The sequence below is a fragment of the Cydia fagiglandana genome, chromosome 20, assembly GCF_963556715.1.
Source record: "Cydia fagiglandana chromosome 20, ilCydFagi1.1, whole genome shotgun sequence".
Taxonomy (NCBI): Eukaryota; Metazoa; Arthropoda; class Insecta; order Lepidoptera; family Tortricidae; genus Cydia; species Cydia fagiglandana.
This window is the reverse complement of record NC_085951.1, coordinates 15,759,799-15,776,399: the sequence shown is the minus strand read 5'-3', so window position 1 is coordinate 15,776,399 and position 16,601 is coordinate 15,759,799. Positions and strand designations below refer to the sequence as shown.

At 39.4% G+C, this 16,601-nt stretch overlaps 1 protein-coding gene across 1 annotated transcript in view; it reads right to left on the bottom strand.

Moving 5' to 3' along the window:
* The window catches only part of LOC134674673 (uncharacterized), a 42,863-nt gene extending 40,961 nt beyond the window's left edge, over positions 1 to 1,902 (bottom strand). The window contains exon 1 of the mRNA XM_063532797.1: positions 1,750 to 1,902. The gene's annotated coding sequence lies outside the window, so the exon portion shown is untranslated. The remainder of the gene's footprint in view (positions 1 to 1,749) is intronic.
* Positions 1,903 to 16,601: the final 14,699 nt, after the last annotated feature.

The window sequence follows — 16,601 nt, the reverse complement described above, 5'->3', positions numbered from 1 at the left end:
ACATTCTATCACGAGGAAACCATTCCTTCACATGATTTGTCAGTTTCCTAGTTACACGCCATTTTTATTGTTTGTTTATGCTTGTTTTTCGGCTTGACTATCAGGGAAGAGCTAAAACGAAGGTTTGTGGATTCGTAGACCAGTTCTCGACTGTACAACTTATGCAAGCTTGTGCTGGTGCTGAGCAGTCAGTCACACAGCAAATTCCTGACAATATGTAACAACAGAGCGGATAATACGTAGCATATTAGTGGATGACGGAGTCGGATTGCTAACTCACCAGGGTTCTAAAGCTGCCTGTTCACAGAGGCGGCGATGAGCAGAGATGAAGCGATGAGGGGAAAGGGGACGCGCGGGAATCAACCAATAGCAATGGCCGCCTTCTCCGCTAGCTTACATTCATCATCATCGTTCATCTCTGTCTCAGTAGGAAGGCATCCTAAGCCTGTCTAGTCAGATCAGGCAGTGCTTTTGGCGTGGTGCAAGCTTCAGCCTTCATGCAGCACTAATAGCAGTGTCGTGCGCAAACTCAGGAATGCGCACGGCGGCACATGGATGACTGAGCCTACCTGATTTCTACAGAGTCCGTTTGTCGAGACACTTCTATTAGTTGGAAGTCTTGGAAAACATTTCGAAAAGAGAATTTTGCGAGTTTAAATGTAGCTGTGATCCATTGTTAACGACGGAACTAAGCAAGTAAACACCCTTAGGGCAGTGTTAACAAAAAAATTTACAAACCAAGGAACATTGCTCGACTACCTGATCCGAAGTTTTCTATAAAGTGATAAATTCTTGTCAGGTGAGATGAGGGACGTACCTATAGCAAAAAGGTGGTGTTGTAACAATATCTTTTCGAGGTTCTTAAAAGGTGGTTTTCAATTAGAACACTTTTTTTAACAGAATGGTTTAATTCTTATCAGAATTTGCCGGATCAGTGATGTGATCCTTGATAAATTGATGTAATTTCTCAGAAAGCTTCTTAAGAGCCCTTCAACGTGCACACTATAGCGCCACAGCTAAATAATTGTAACTATTTAAATTTAACGAAAGATATTGAAAAAAGGGGGCCGCTACGGACTGTATTGTATATTTAAGTAACTTTTGAATACATCAAACTAGTTTTTATGTTGCTGGATTTGTCAATCTGTGCGTCCAAAGTTAAAGCGGCCGTTTTTGTTTTGAGTTCCTAGATTGACGAAACCAGCAACATAAAAACTAATTTGATGTATTCAAAAGTTACTTAAATACACAATACAGTCCGTAGCGGCCCCCTTTTTTCAATATCTTTCGTTAAATTTAAATAATTACAATTATTTAGCTGTGGCGCTAGTGTGCACGTTGAAGGGCTCTTAAGCACACGTTATTGTATAGGTATGCGTAAGCACCAATACAGCGAATTAGCGATCATAACTGAATGATCTCAGGATTTACCTGACTAAATTGGTAGATAATATTCGATCGGATCTGATGGAAATCAAATGGCATATATTTTTTTTAAATTTTATGGGTTGTCCAAACGACTGGAATCGTTTGGACAACCTGGGATTGACGTTTTGTCGTCAGTCCCTCGAAGCTTCGTCGCGGGCACCTCTAGTCTGAGGTCACCCATACCGCCGGTGACGTTAATTTGGGAGATGTTTACCGTTATCGGAATAACTTTGCATATCTTTACTTATCTAGTATGCCATTGGGGAAACCCGGACGCTGAAAGCACCATAAAAGCTCTCTAGGAAATGTAGCTTTTAGTACCTGTGTTGTTGCTTGGTGTTAAAGGAGATGCGCGAGGCGCATGTCTCGCTTGCAGGCGGTCGGTTCTCGGGTCGGGCACTAGCACTGTCACTGCACTCACAACGACGCGGCCTCCCGGCGGCGCTCGCGACTCGGACTGGCGCGCCGGCGCCCGCGCCGCGCCCCCTCCCCGCGCGCGGCCTTGACCGCCCCCTCCTGCGCGGACGCATCCAGCTGCAGCAGCCCCCCGCGGTTCTTGCGAGCTGCGGTGTAGTGTAGCCAGCCCTCCCAGCTACAGCTTCTGGGCAGCCGGTAAAAGCACGCATTTATACTTATACTTACCTATTTACTTATGTACCTACATATCTAGTTTTTGTATGTGTCCTGGGCCCTATTTCACCAACGTGACAGTTGCGACATACATACCTTATTTCTAATGCTAAAAAAACAAACCATAGGTGATCTGATAACAAATTTTATTAGTCAAATTACTATGAATTATGTAAGTAGGTACTAGATGTTTATACTTGAATTAAATAAACTAATTTAATTGAATTGTCTCCGTTTTTAGGGTTCCGTACCCAAAGGGTAAAACGGGACCCTATTACTAAGACCTCGCTGTCCGTCCGTCCGTCCGTCCGTCCGTCCGTCTGTCACCAGGCTGTATCTCACGAACCGTGATAGCTAGACAGTTGAAATTTTCACAGATGATGTACATATTTCTGTTGCCGCTATAACAACAAATACTAAAAACAGAATAAAATAAAGATTTAAATGGGGCTCCCATACAACAAACGTGATTTTTGACCAAAGTTAAGCAATGTCGGGAGGGGTCAGTACTTGGATGGGTGACCGTTTTTTTTTGCTTTTTTTTTTTTTGCATTATGGTACGGAACCCTTCGTGCGCGAGTCCGACTCGCACTTGCCCGGTTTTCTTTTTAGCGGTAACGGCCTTGGCAACTGCGTTTAGGTTTCTTGAAACTAATTGAGCTATTACGAAGCTTCTTGTAGGTACACTTGCCCACAAAGACCATGTGTTCGGCGTTTGTAGTTGAAAGAGGTACTCGACTCGAATGATGAAATCTTAGCCGGGGTACTTCCGGTTCCGACGAGATGAGCGAACAACAAGATTTTATAAGCAGTAGGTACAATGACAGTTGGTGTAGAAGCCACCCGGAAACACGTACTGTACCGTCTGTACAATAGGTACTACATTGCTTTGCAACTCCGCTAAGATTTAGTGAAAGAGATAGCTGAAGCTACGAGTGGAAGAGACGTGAAGATAATTAAGCCATTTCTACATGTTGTAAATTAAATTGATTCAATTATAATGTAAGCGTTCAAGTACGAGTATAAGTATTACCCGCTTTTGGGAATATTACCGGGAAGAATGGTAATTTACTGGTAATATTCCCAAATGGTAAAATACCGGTAATGGTATTTTACTCTCGGCACAACACTAGTACCGTCTGTGCCTACTGTCATGCTCCGAGTGTTTTCCATGCGTGATCTTCATTGCTGTAGGTAGTTGCATTGCGTGCATTGCATTACAACTTGAAAATCTATATTTTCCTAATCCCGACTGCGGGGTGAGCTTGGATTTTCTACTATTTTGTGTTTATCGTGGAATCTATGAAATGAAACAACAGATTTATTATCATTGAAAAACTAAAAATCATAGTAGTACCGGAATACTTTTCAAGTAAAATCAAAAATAAACTGTTATTGAGGTTTGAACTTCGGATTTGTCCCAACACACCCCATTTTACGGTATTTATTTTCCTTAAAGTGTAGTTTCCTGATTAAACGGGGCGGTTCAAATTGTGAACACATTGGTTGTGCGGCAACATTGTTTCCTTCGACCCGTCTGTTGTGAGCGTGTGAGCATAGATATAAACTATGGATGCGCGCATGCATATGAATTGCCCGTTGCGATCTTCATGTCAGCAAAAAAGCGCCATCTGTTACACACTGCGTACAACTACGTGAGCTCGACTCTCGCGATAACTTTGTACGGGCGTACAAGGCTTGTTAAGTTTATTCGCGGTTTATATCAGAAGAGCGTCGATTAAGTTTATGGTTAATCAAAATTATTTGTTGTATTTGTTGGCGTTGTTTGATATCCGTGTCGTCGACACTGACGCTCCTTCTTACCTCTCAAGACCCGTGACATCTGTACTAAAATCAACTGAAGACGAAAAACAGAGAAAATATTCCACGGCCTGTGAAATGCGACATGCAACTTTCACACCACTTGTAACATCTGTTGACAGCGTCTATGCACCCCAAATGTCCTCCGTTATAAAACATATGGCAGAAACCATATCTCAACGTTGGAACCGATCTCTAAGTACTGTACTGGGCTGGCTGAGATGCAGGATCAGTAACGCCGTTATACGTGCCACCACCATGTGCATCCGAGGCACACGCCACCGGTTTAAGTCCCCCGCCTGGTGGCTTGGGTTCGACGACGGTGCCGCCCTTCCACACATCGACTGAAACCCCTTTTCTACCCTACCTACATATGTCTTAACCTAACCCTTTGCCTATGTATTACTTATGATTCTCGTAATAAATGCTTTAGTTAACATATTTATTGTATTAAAATGGGCGAACTTATCCTTATAAGTTTCCGTTCTTCTACGTTATTTCGTGATGTCATTATCGTCTCAGGTGGCAATGCAATATTTTAAACATTCGCGCAGTGCGGTGTGCCGCCCTGTGTAAGCCGGCTCTGTCAAGGTCGACAAGTTGGCCGAGCTACTAGCTACAGCAGTACAGTTCGATAAGTACCTCCCGAGCTTTCGCGAGTAAAATGCGGCGAACAACTATTTCTGTTAGTTTCTTGCTTGCAAAACAGGTAGAGTAAAAAAGAAGGAAACAGCAATACAAACTAACTATTTTGGCTCAGTGATCCAAAGAGAATCTTGGCCTCCGAAACGAGAGCGTGCCACCTGTCCACAAATATGATGCAAAAATATAAGTAGGTAATGGAAAGTATTAAATACAGCGATGTGAATTAATCGGTGTTTGAAAATGCGCGCTTTGTTTCTAGCGCTCACCTGTTAATTTTTTTTGAGTTTTACCTACAGTTAATTAAAAACTTTAACCTGACAAGAATTAATATACTAGGTACCTAAGTCAACGAATAAAACAATAACAAATACTTGATCTTGTTATTTCGAATGTTTTTAATAATTATGTAAAAGAAACGGGAACAAACTCTGTAAGACAGACAATAGGTACTTTAATTTCGGTAATTATATCCGGTAGGTAATCAACTAATCATATTTAAGTAAATTTACCTATACAAATCACGCAGTATGCATTTCTACTTCATAATAACTTCCAAAGAGAAATGACGTCCTTACAAGGTTAATGCATTAGCGCTATGACGTACGAGCGAACATTAGTTGCTCGTGAGAATGAAATAAAATTATCGTTTAAAATTGGTTTTAAGCAATAAATAAACCTAATTGGAAATTACTTACCGATGATATGAGATCCCATTTTTTTTCTTATACTTCCTATAATGGTTTTTGCACCCTTTTACAACGCAATAAGGCATTTTTGTGTTATGCTGCGTGACAACTTTCTACTGCGCAATTCGCCACACGACTGAGCGCCGGGGTGTGATAAATGCAAATATCACACCCATGTAGCGGCCCCCTTTTTAGTGCTCGTTAGCCGCGTCCTTACGAAGTAATATATATGTCCATGCGTGTGAGACTGTGACACATGTGTGACACTGTGAGTCACCGTCGGCTTCGACAAAGAACTCCATGTTTAAAGTATTTCTATGTATTTAAGTATTTGTATATTATATATATCGTTGTCTGAGTACCCACAACACAAGCCTTCTTGAGCTTACTGTGGGACTTAGTCAATCTGTGTAAGAATGTTCTATAATATAATATAATAATATAAAGACAACTGACCATTCGTAATGACCCTTTTACACTAACCCCCTTATTCATAAACGTTTACTAAAGTTGACAAGCCGATAATAATCGTTTGTCCCTTTCCATCATACCAATACGTCGGAAAGGGACAAACGATTATTATCGGCTTGTCAACTTTAGTAAACGTTTATGAATAAGGGGGTAAGACATTAACCAAGATAGCAAGACATGTTACACATAAAAATGGAAATGAATAAAGTTACTTTCGCATTAGTACCTAGATATTCTCTGGAAATTGCAATGATTTGTACCGACTCGACTACTCGCAGCAAGCTGAGTAACATAAATGTCCATATTTAGATGAGACGTGATTCGGCCGAAGTGCCGGCTTCCGCGTCCCGCTCACCGTACACCGTCCGACCGTTCCATTCCATGCATTGCGTGCGTCATGTCATGGACTACTTACCTAATATCTTATTTTATTTCCTATTTATTTACAATCGTGGTAATCAATCATTTATCGTTTACATCAAGGACGAGTTTTGTTTTATTATAGTTAGTGCTATTTTGCAAGTGTTTATGGATTTTGCAATCCTTGCAACATTCTGGTAGGTAACTATTAGATTTTTCTTAATAGTTAAACGGACTTTAAATATTTCTGTTAGAAATTCTATAATCATTGGTGCAGATACATCAACTTTGCTCTTTAGACAAAAATGAAACCAACGTTTAAAACAAATATGGTACTGCTTAATAAATTGAGGTGTCCGACAACGATGCCAACATGATGTTCACCGCAGACTGCGGGACGCCCCGCCGCCGCCGCCGCCCCCGCTGCATCAGCGACGTGCTTCACGTGCTGACTGCTGAAAAAACCCCGGCGACCAGGATGACGCTCGCCCGGATGTTCCGGTTGCTGGAATCAGATATTATTGCGTATTTAGGATCTATCTTTAATAATTTAGACACTAAAAGGCGCTTAAATAACCACCATGGTTATGGTTGTGTAAGCCAATCTGGGACTACCTAAATACCCTCGTCCTTTTCAGTAATAAATACATAAAATATAGGAATGTTGCACTGCATGAGTTGCCATTTTAAACTTAATTGATTGCCATAGGTATGTACATTGGACTCCGCGTAAGATCACTTCAACTTTGATTAAAATATTTAAAGGGGTTTAGAAGGCCTTTCATTTTATGTCACATTTTTGACAAGTATGGGTGAGTACTACATAAATATAACATACATAAATAATGTAAGTGCGAAGGTGACATTACATGACGAATGTATCAGATCCAGCCAGCACGTCCGGCTCGTGGCTGCAGTGTCTCGCCAGCTCGCTCTCCTGCACCATTACCATGCCATACGGATTCGACTATCACCATACGAGACGTGCCGTTATTCGAGCCCGAGCAGACGCTCACATGTGATACTATCAGTCGCTATGGTAAGTTATACTTGCTTTAGTACGGATATGAGACATCCACTCGATGATACTAATATCATTGGCACTCTGGCACGTATGTAACTAAATATTTTCACTTCAGCCGGGCTAACACATGATTGGCGCGACAGTATCTCGCGGAGAGGACTACCCGTCCCTCTCTTTTATTAACATAGAGAAAAACGGGTAGTCTATCTCGCCGCGAGATACTGCCGCGCCTTTCATGTGCTAGGCCTACAGCTAACAGCAGAATCCTGTTGCATGTAACACGAAGGGAAGGGGAAGTTCTGTAAACCTAGCACATGATTGGTGCGGCAGTATCTCGCAGCAAAATAGACTACCCGTTTTACTTTACCCCTAAGCGCGGCGAAATATAGACTACCACTCCGGTAGTCTATATTTCGCCGCGAAATACTGTCGCGCCATGCAATCATGTGCTAGCCCGGCCGTAATGCTCCGTTATCACTGTGTACAGGGCTACAGAGTGCAGCACATTAATTTGACACGATCTGTGCACTCTCTGTTGCAGCGTCGTCTGCCATAATCATCAATCAGCTGACCGCTCGCTGCTCGTCGGCGCTAACGACGCCCTGCCCGCTGCTTTGTGGGCTTCATCAAACGGCATTTGTTATCATTCTAGACTGGATTTAGTACAATATATACTCGGCATGAATCTACATTAGAATGAGAAACGAGGAGATCCGGCGACGGGTCAAAATAGTGGACATCGTTCAACGGATGGGCCTGGGCCAGGCTGGGCCGGACACGTAAGCCGCCGAGGTTGTGGAGCTTGTCCTAGCGTGGAGACCTCGTTTTAAAATACGGGATCACCGCAGATCTCCAACCAGATGGGAGGGCCACATTAAAAAGATTGCAGGCCCACTGTGGAAGAGAGTAGCAGCAAAGCGGGCTGCTTGGAGAAGTTGCATAACCATCACCCTCTTGGCAATGTCCACGTACTTTTCCACCCCCGGCTCACGGTACTTGGGGAGCATCCTATACCGGGTGTGGCCTGTAACACGAGCAAATAATTAAAACATAGATTGTACACCTCAAACGGTGACACTTTTGTTCTACAACTTTTAAAAATTATGAAGTATTTAGACTCCCTATTTTTCATACAAAATAAATATTATTTTCAATGGACGCTATCGCCACGCCATATCAGTGTGATTGACGTTGCTTGTCACGCCTTAAACATAACAAAATTCGCAATACATTGCGTCTTAGAATAAACTTTAAACTGTATTAAAAATCAAACCACAAGTAATTTTTAAAAGTCGCTGAACAAATGTTGGTCAGTATGAGGAGTACAGCCTACAGTTTAATTTTTTGCTCATATTACAGGCCACACCCGGTATAGGTATACTTATTAAGAGCGCAGGAGCCTATTTTACCAACTCAACAAATGACACCTGACTCTGATAATTTCCTGTAGACCACCTATCTACATTTCTGGGTCAGTAAATAACGACGGTACAGTGTCCTGCAATAATATGTTACTCTTCGAAGGTCGCAAAAATATGTGACACGCTCACGCTTCTTATGATTAAGATCGTGTCAGATATTTTTGCGGTCATTGTGTAACATATTATTGCAGGTGACTGTACGCTTACTCGTTGGACCAGCAATGGTAAATTTTCAATGTCAGGCGAGAATTGTCAGTGTGGTGAAACAGGGCCCATCAGCTCTTATGGGTGGAGTAACCGCCATTCATTCCGCTCATTTGTCTGAACAATTAAATATCTAATGTCTTCTTTAACCTCAAATTATTCCGTTTATAAATGAAAGACCGTGACTGCACCGTGTAAACGTTCGTGACTAAACCGTTCAATCAATTGAGATGAAAATGAGTTTATATGGTGATAGTTTGAGTCCCGGAAAGGACATCGGATAGTTTTTTTACGATTACACGCTGTACTTACTGATTCTATTTGATTTTAGAAGTAAAATAAGTAAAGGTACTAAATAGTAAATAAGTAAGGTAAATAGTATAGCTATAGTAATTAAGCCTAGACTCGCGTTGATGTCTTTTCAATGAGAGGAATAATAGTGCATTGTGCAATAATTCCGATAACACCAATATTGTTCATCATTTTTAACTTAAGAGTAATTCTCTTGTCGGTAGAGTACTTATCTTCCAACTTTCCCTCTCCATCTATCTATCTTGCGCCAGCTCTTTGGCTTGTTAACGAGACTAATAACTGCCGTATTCGAACTACAAGATATTCACATGAGACGACACGTACTAGATACGTTATAGTTTAGATATCAAATAGTTCTCTTTTGCAGCGCAATTCGGGCAACCAATGTCACTTTTACGTTAGATAGAGTAAGATATCTATTAGTTGTGAATTGGAACTCTAAGTCATATCCTAATGGAAATCGTTCAAGAGTATCTCCAGAATCGCGCAAATGTCAAATTTGACAGGTTAGATTTTAAACATATCGTTATCGTATCTTGGTGATGTCTAAAATATATCTAATAGATATCTATTTCCAAATCCGAATCGGGCCCTAAATAATATATACGTACAAATAACACAAACCAAATAATACATACAATATTTTCAAAGAGCCCCGACTCCAAAATTGGGGATTTTATAAATCATGCTTCACCTGCAGACAGAGAAATGGTTTTCATCATATTTACGATCATAGATAGCGCCCGCGTCATTGCCGCATCTGCAGTGTCGCGATAGTAAGGCCGGCGCCCCACTGCTGCGCACGCTACATCCACGGCCCACGTTTTAATACAAACCGTGGGCAAGCCTACCAAATTGTGTATAGGAACGTGAGTCGTGTACATAGCGTGCGCAGCAGTGGGGCGCCGGCCTAATGCATCTGCAGTTGATGTCCGTAAGTGACTGCAAGTAGCGTCAGTAGCGTCACCCACAGCAACAGTCTATTTATACCTCATCGCGTCGCGTCGCGTCTTATTGTGAACTTGCGAGGTAATGAACTCGCCAAACTGTTTATAGGTCAGGGGGGGGAGGGGTTGGACGGGAGAGGGGGGCGGGGGCAATGACCGAGCGAGATTAGATCGAGAATCGCGCGCACGTCAGTGCTATCACTATAGATACACATAATTAGAAGATTAGACCATATGACCGTGTGATAAGAGTTCATTTTGCTTGGAGATAACGATATTAATTTGATTTAGTTAGATGTGAATGCGTATTATAAATCATAACAAGTAAAACATTGAAACAATTTAAAGCCAGTATAATTATATTGATTAAAAAACTTACATATATTTTATCAATAATACAATTAAAAATACACTACATAATCTAAACATAAAACTAATTAAAAACTAAACTTAATATAAGCAAAATAATATAGACAAAGAAAAAAGAATTAAACTAATTAACTAAAAGTACCTAAAAAGTAAAAAACTTGCAAATATCTTTAAAAAATCAGTGAAACACTTCACTTCAACTTCATTCATCAAAAACGGCTGTGCCGTTTTGATGCTACGGTTTGCTACCATACCTACTTAAATAGATACATCTGTTCGTACAGTCTGACAAAAAAAGTAGAAATTAAAATATGGCAACACTGTAGTGTCGTCCCTTTCAAACCAATTTATATAAGAAATCGGGACGACACTACAGTTTGCCACTTTTTAATTTCTATTCTTCTTTGTCAGACTGTATACTGCTAATATCATAACCCTCCCAGTTACGTTACGTACCTAGTCGATTAAAAAGGGAAGGAGCTTGTTTTTGTTTACTGTCTAGAATATTTAATATAACGAAATAATTTGGCACGTCGTCAGAAAACAGGTATTATAGAAATAAACGATTGAATTAATCATTGCCGCCCACGAGTAGGCAATCTTACAACACCAAAACAATCATCTGTCTGTGCTACTGTAGGTATTTAACACTAAATTAAATTATAAAATTCCTGATTCTGTTAGGTATAGTATACAGGGTGATCAATCTAAATGGGTCAGTATGGAGAAGTCAGAAACTATAAGAGATAGCGAAATCTGTTCTTAGGAACCATGGCTCCGATTTTAGATTTAATAATAATGGCATTCAATTTTTTTTTAAATCTATCATACATAACCGGGATTCGAACATGGTCAATATTCTCGTTGTTTGTTTGTATGGAAACTTTTAAACGATGCGTGATAGGTGGGGGGTGCTCAACCAAATATCATAGAGGGCCCCGAGACAAAACAAAGTACATAAAAAAAATCAAAATGGCCGACTTTTTTTTTATTTTTTCAAGTTGGTCCGAGCGCGCTGAGATTCGGCATGCGGCGAGCCTGGGGGCCCAAGATTACAATATCAAAAAAATATTTTTGGAAAAATTCAAAATGGCGGCGGACACGGGCAAAGTAAAATTTTCAAGTAGGATAAGCGAGCCCGAAGGGCGAGCTTCATGCCGGGAGGCCGAAGGCCGACCCCGGTGGAAGGCCGAATGCCCTGAGCCTCCACCCCGACTCCCAAAATGCGAGGCCGAAGGCCGAACTGCGTGAATTCGGTGCTTCCAAGCGTTCTACCAAGTTAACTGTCTTGATGACCGAAGCCGCACGGCGAAGCGTCGAGGCTTGCGAAGGCCGAAGGCCGAGCTCTGCGTAGGGCCGAAGGCCCGAAGCGTCACACGAGAGGGAAGTTGGAGCGTAAACACGACCCAACACTTTTCCTATTGGGAGTCGCTTTTTGGGCGTCGGGGTGGAGGCTTCGGGCCTTCGGCCCTCCACCGGGGTCGGCCTTCGGCCTCCCGGCCTGAAGCTCACCCTTCAGGCTCGCTTAACCTACTTGGAAATTTGTCTTTGCCCGTGTCCGCCGCCATTTTGGATTTTTCCAAAAATATTTTTTTGACATTGTAATCTTGGGCCTTCAGGCTCGCCGCATGCCAATTCTCAGCGCGCTCGGACCAACTTGAAAAAATTAAAAAAAAAGTCGGCCATTTTGATTTTTTTTAAGGTACTTTGTTTTGTCTCGGGGCCCTCTATGATATTTGGTCGAGCACCCCCCACCTATCACGCATCGTTTAAAAGTTGCCATACAAACAAACAACAAGAATATTGACCATGTTCGAATCCCGGTTATGTATGATAGAATTAAAAAAAAAATTGAATGCCATTATGATTAAATCTAAAATCGAAGCCATGGTTCCTAAGAACAGATTTTGCTATCTCTCATAGTTTCTGACTTCTCCATACTGACCCATTTAGATTGATCACCCTGTATATAGACTCGATTCTCACAAATTCCAAACGGAATTTAATTACCTACATATTTATGTGAAATGATATTGTGAGATATGATAATAACTCACAATATAGTGCACGCTCAAGGGAAACGATAAAAAATGTATAATTTTAGTTTATTAGTTAGACTTGAATGAAAAACACCAATAAAAATAAAATAATAACTAGAAATGGGCTCAACATGGAGTTTGCCAAATACGAATATTCGGCCAAATATTCGGTTTAGATCTTATCGATTGTATTTATTTTGTACAATAAAGTCTAAATAAGTAGGTAAATAATAGATATAAAATATTAGGTGATGGAATAGCTTTCATGAATCCTTTTAACGGCGGGCACTGCGGGCAGACAGTATTGTCGATACAGTACGAGTACCTACCTACACGTAGTGAGTGTGAGTCATTCGCTGAAAATACTGAAACAGTGCGTGTGAATGAACTTACGCATCGTTATTAACTGTACATCCGTCATTACATTCTGTACGTCCAACTCAATGGGACGTGAAGTCGTGATTTGTCTAGATAGATTATGTATCTGCATTTTTTTCAACACCTGATGAAAAAAAACTCTCATCAACGTCGTATATCCGTGTGTCTCTATGTGGCATCGTAGCTCTCAAACGCATGAAACTGTTTGAGGACGTTCTTTTTTATCGAGAGTCATTTCCGTCATGATTATTTTTAGCTGTTTGTTTTTTTGTGTAGTTTTTTTATTCTTCTGTATTTACCAAATTGAAACACATTATTTGGACAAAGATAGCTAAAGTGATTTGTCTACTCTAAAGTCAGGGATAATCATTTGGGTAATGGCCATGGGTAATTGATAAGATGTCTTCACGAACAAGTAGCATATGTAATACACTTAATTAGTGCAAGAACCTATTTATAGCACAAAGTAAGTACACAATGTTGTCACAGAGAAGGTATTTAGGTAGGTACATATAGTCATCAATCTGTGTCCCACATTGATAAAGATTATTAAGATAAGCGAGATGCTGCGGATCATCGTGCAATTTCGGCTAATCTTGTAAAACAAACATCAAATCCTTCAGGAGTTTTGAAATTAATGCATATTATCATCATCATCATAACTTCAGAGCTTTGCTCCTGACAATGGAATGGTCACCAAGCTTTTCGTTCTTCGTACCTAGTAACAGGGTCATAAGTCATAATCCAAAAAATAATTCTTTAAATAGGTACCTATACCCTCTACTACTACCTACTCAAGGGCTCCTTCACAAGTCAAAGGGATCAACCCTTGCAATACTTTACGTTCACTTTCATATATATTATTTTAGCACGAACGTGTCGAGTGGTGTTTAGATAAACAAGTTGTACAACAATATTATCAACCAAACGACTACAACCGGCTGAACGTGATTTGGAACAATAAGTAGTTCTAGTTGACACCTCGGAGACATTTGCATTTGCGAACTCATAATAGGTACATACTTACATAAATACTCGTACATAAATACCTAAGGCACGTATATGTAATCTGCGTCTTGTGAGCCTAATCGCACTTCTATTTATGCCATCGTGGCCTTAACATTATATGAGTAAATGTCCTATGCAGTTGGGTCCTTTATGTATTCTCTTTAGCTTTAGAAGTTGTTGTGATCAACTAAACTTATTGAAACATTCGAAACATTTTAGATACGCTTATTTTTTGTGATTTGTAAAAAAACTCTAATCTAAAATAGCGTTGCATCTCTTTCTTTTTTACACAGAGGTAATAAACGTGTATTTCACAGATGAGCGTGGTTTAAGCCAATCGAGGCATGTGCTTCTACACTACACACGTTGCAACAAAATAAATGGTAATTATGCGAAGTTCGAGAAATGAATTCAATCGATAGATCAAATGCGGCTATGTATTGCAAATGTGATCATTATGAGAGACCCTAATCGTTATATTATAAACTGAAGGCAAAATACTCCTGTTGTCTGTAGGTACTATTACTGCAACTGGCATGAATCCAGAACGACTCACAAATAAACACGGTTGTAACAATCACAAATAAACCTATTTGTGTGTCTAGTTAACCAACTAGAAATACTAGAATACTGAGGTGACAAACAGAGCGTGGATTTCCGAAGTTTTACCTGCACGAAGATAAATAAATAAGTAGGTACCTACTTAATAAATATGTGATCCAAAAATAATTTTACATAATAATTGAATAAAAATGAAATATTTAATGCAGCGCAAAATGTTTGACATACTTAGTTATAATTTTATTTAAGCCATCAATACTTTTAAGAATAAGAATAAGAAATGTCTATTGGCACTAATAATAACACAAAACTAAAAATTCATTCACATAAATATTTGTGCCAAAAGGTCCTCATTCAGCTTCTTGTCACGTTTTTTGATAGCGGGCAATTGTGTAATACCTATTGTGCATCTCTACCTATATTTAAGAAGAGATAACTTTTAGTGATAAATATTGTGTCAGATAAGTGGACCGTTTCTTTGAATTCAAAAATATACTACGACCTTCGTCTATATAATATTCCGTCGTGTTTATTAGAGTTGAGTTTCTTTATTTATTCGTATCGCATTATGAGTCGTTCCACAGTTTTATTTACAGATTAATGTCTATGTTCTTCTAGAGGAGTAAAAGCTTAATTTGTAAATCTTCTATATATATAAATGCAAGTGTCCTGACTGACTGACTGACTGACTGACTGACTGACTGATTCATCAACGCAGAGCCGAAACTACAAAAGCCAGAAAGTTGAAATTTGCACACCAGATTGCATTTATAAAGTGTACAAGAGATAAGAAGCGATTTTGAGAAATTCAACCCCTAAGGGAGTTAAAAAGGGGATGAAAGTTTGTATGGGGTTAAAGTTTTCTTTTAAGCTAGGAATTTAAAACTTCGTAAAAAGATATATCATTAAAATACAAGAAAACTAATTTCAGCGTTTTTGAAAATTCATCCTCTAAGGTGGTGAAAAAGGGGTTGAAAGTTTGTATGGAAATCAAAAATTTTTTCGAGTGGTGGACTTGAATCTTTGTATTTAGGGATATTATTAGAAGACAGGAAAAGGAATTTCAGCGTTTTGTAAAATTCATCCCCTAACAAGGTTAAAAAGGGGTTGAAAATTTTAATCCATTACAAATGCTTTGAAACTTCTTAGAAAGGCATAATAGCCGATTACAAAAAAAAGTGATTGCTACGTTTTTGGAAATTCAACCCCTTAGGGGGTTAAAAAGGTGATAAAAATTCGTCTTCGGGTGCAAATTTTATTTTAAGCTAGGAACTTGAAACTTTGTAAAAATGTATCAAATTCAAATACAAGAAAACTAATTTCAGCGTTTTAGAAAATTCATCCCCCAAGGTGGTGAAAAAGGGGTTGAAAGTTTGTATGGATATCAAAATTTTTTTCGAGCGCGGGACTTGAGTCTTTGTATTTGGGGATATTATTAGAAGACAATAAAAGTAATTTCAGCGTTTTGTAAAATTCATCTCCTAACAGGGTTAAAAAGGGGATGAAAGTTTGTATGGGGTTGAAGTTTTCTTTTGAGCTAGGAATTTGAAACTTCGTTAAAAGATATATATTATTAAAATACAAGAAAACTAATTTCAGCGTTCTTGAAAATTCATCCCCTAAGGTGGTGAAAAAGGGGTTGAAAGTTTGTATGGATATCAAAAAAAATTTCGAGTGGTGGAGTTGAATCTTTGTATTTAGAGATATTATTAGAAGACAGGAAAAGTAATTTCAGCGTTTTGTAAAATTCATCCCCTAACAGGGTTAAAAAGGGGTTGAAAATTTTAATCCATTACTAATGCTTTGAAAATTCTTAGGAAGGCATAATAGCCGATTACAAAACAAAGTAACTGCAACGTTCTTGAAATTTCAACCCCTAAGGGGGTTAAAAAGGGAATGAAAGTTCGTCTTCAGGTGCAAATTTTATTTGAAGCTAGGAACTTGAAACTTTGTAAAAAGGTATTAAATTAAAATAAATTCATCCCCTATGGTGGTGAAAACGGGGTTGAAAGTTTGTATGGATATCACACATTTTTTCGAGCGCGGGATTTGAATCTTTGTATTTGGGGATATTATTAGAAGACAATAAAAGTGATTTCAGCGATTTGTAAAATTCATCCCCTAACAGGGTTAAAACGGGGTTCAAAGTTTGAATCCATTACAAATGCTTTGAAACTTCTTAGAAAGACATAATAATAGCCGATTACAAAAAAAAGTAAGTAATTGCAACGTTTTATGAAATTCTACCCCTAAGGGGGTTAAAAAGGGGGTGAAAGTTCGTCTTTGGGTGTAAATTT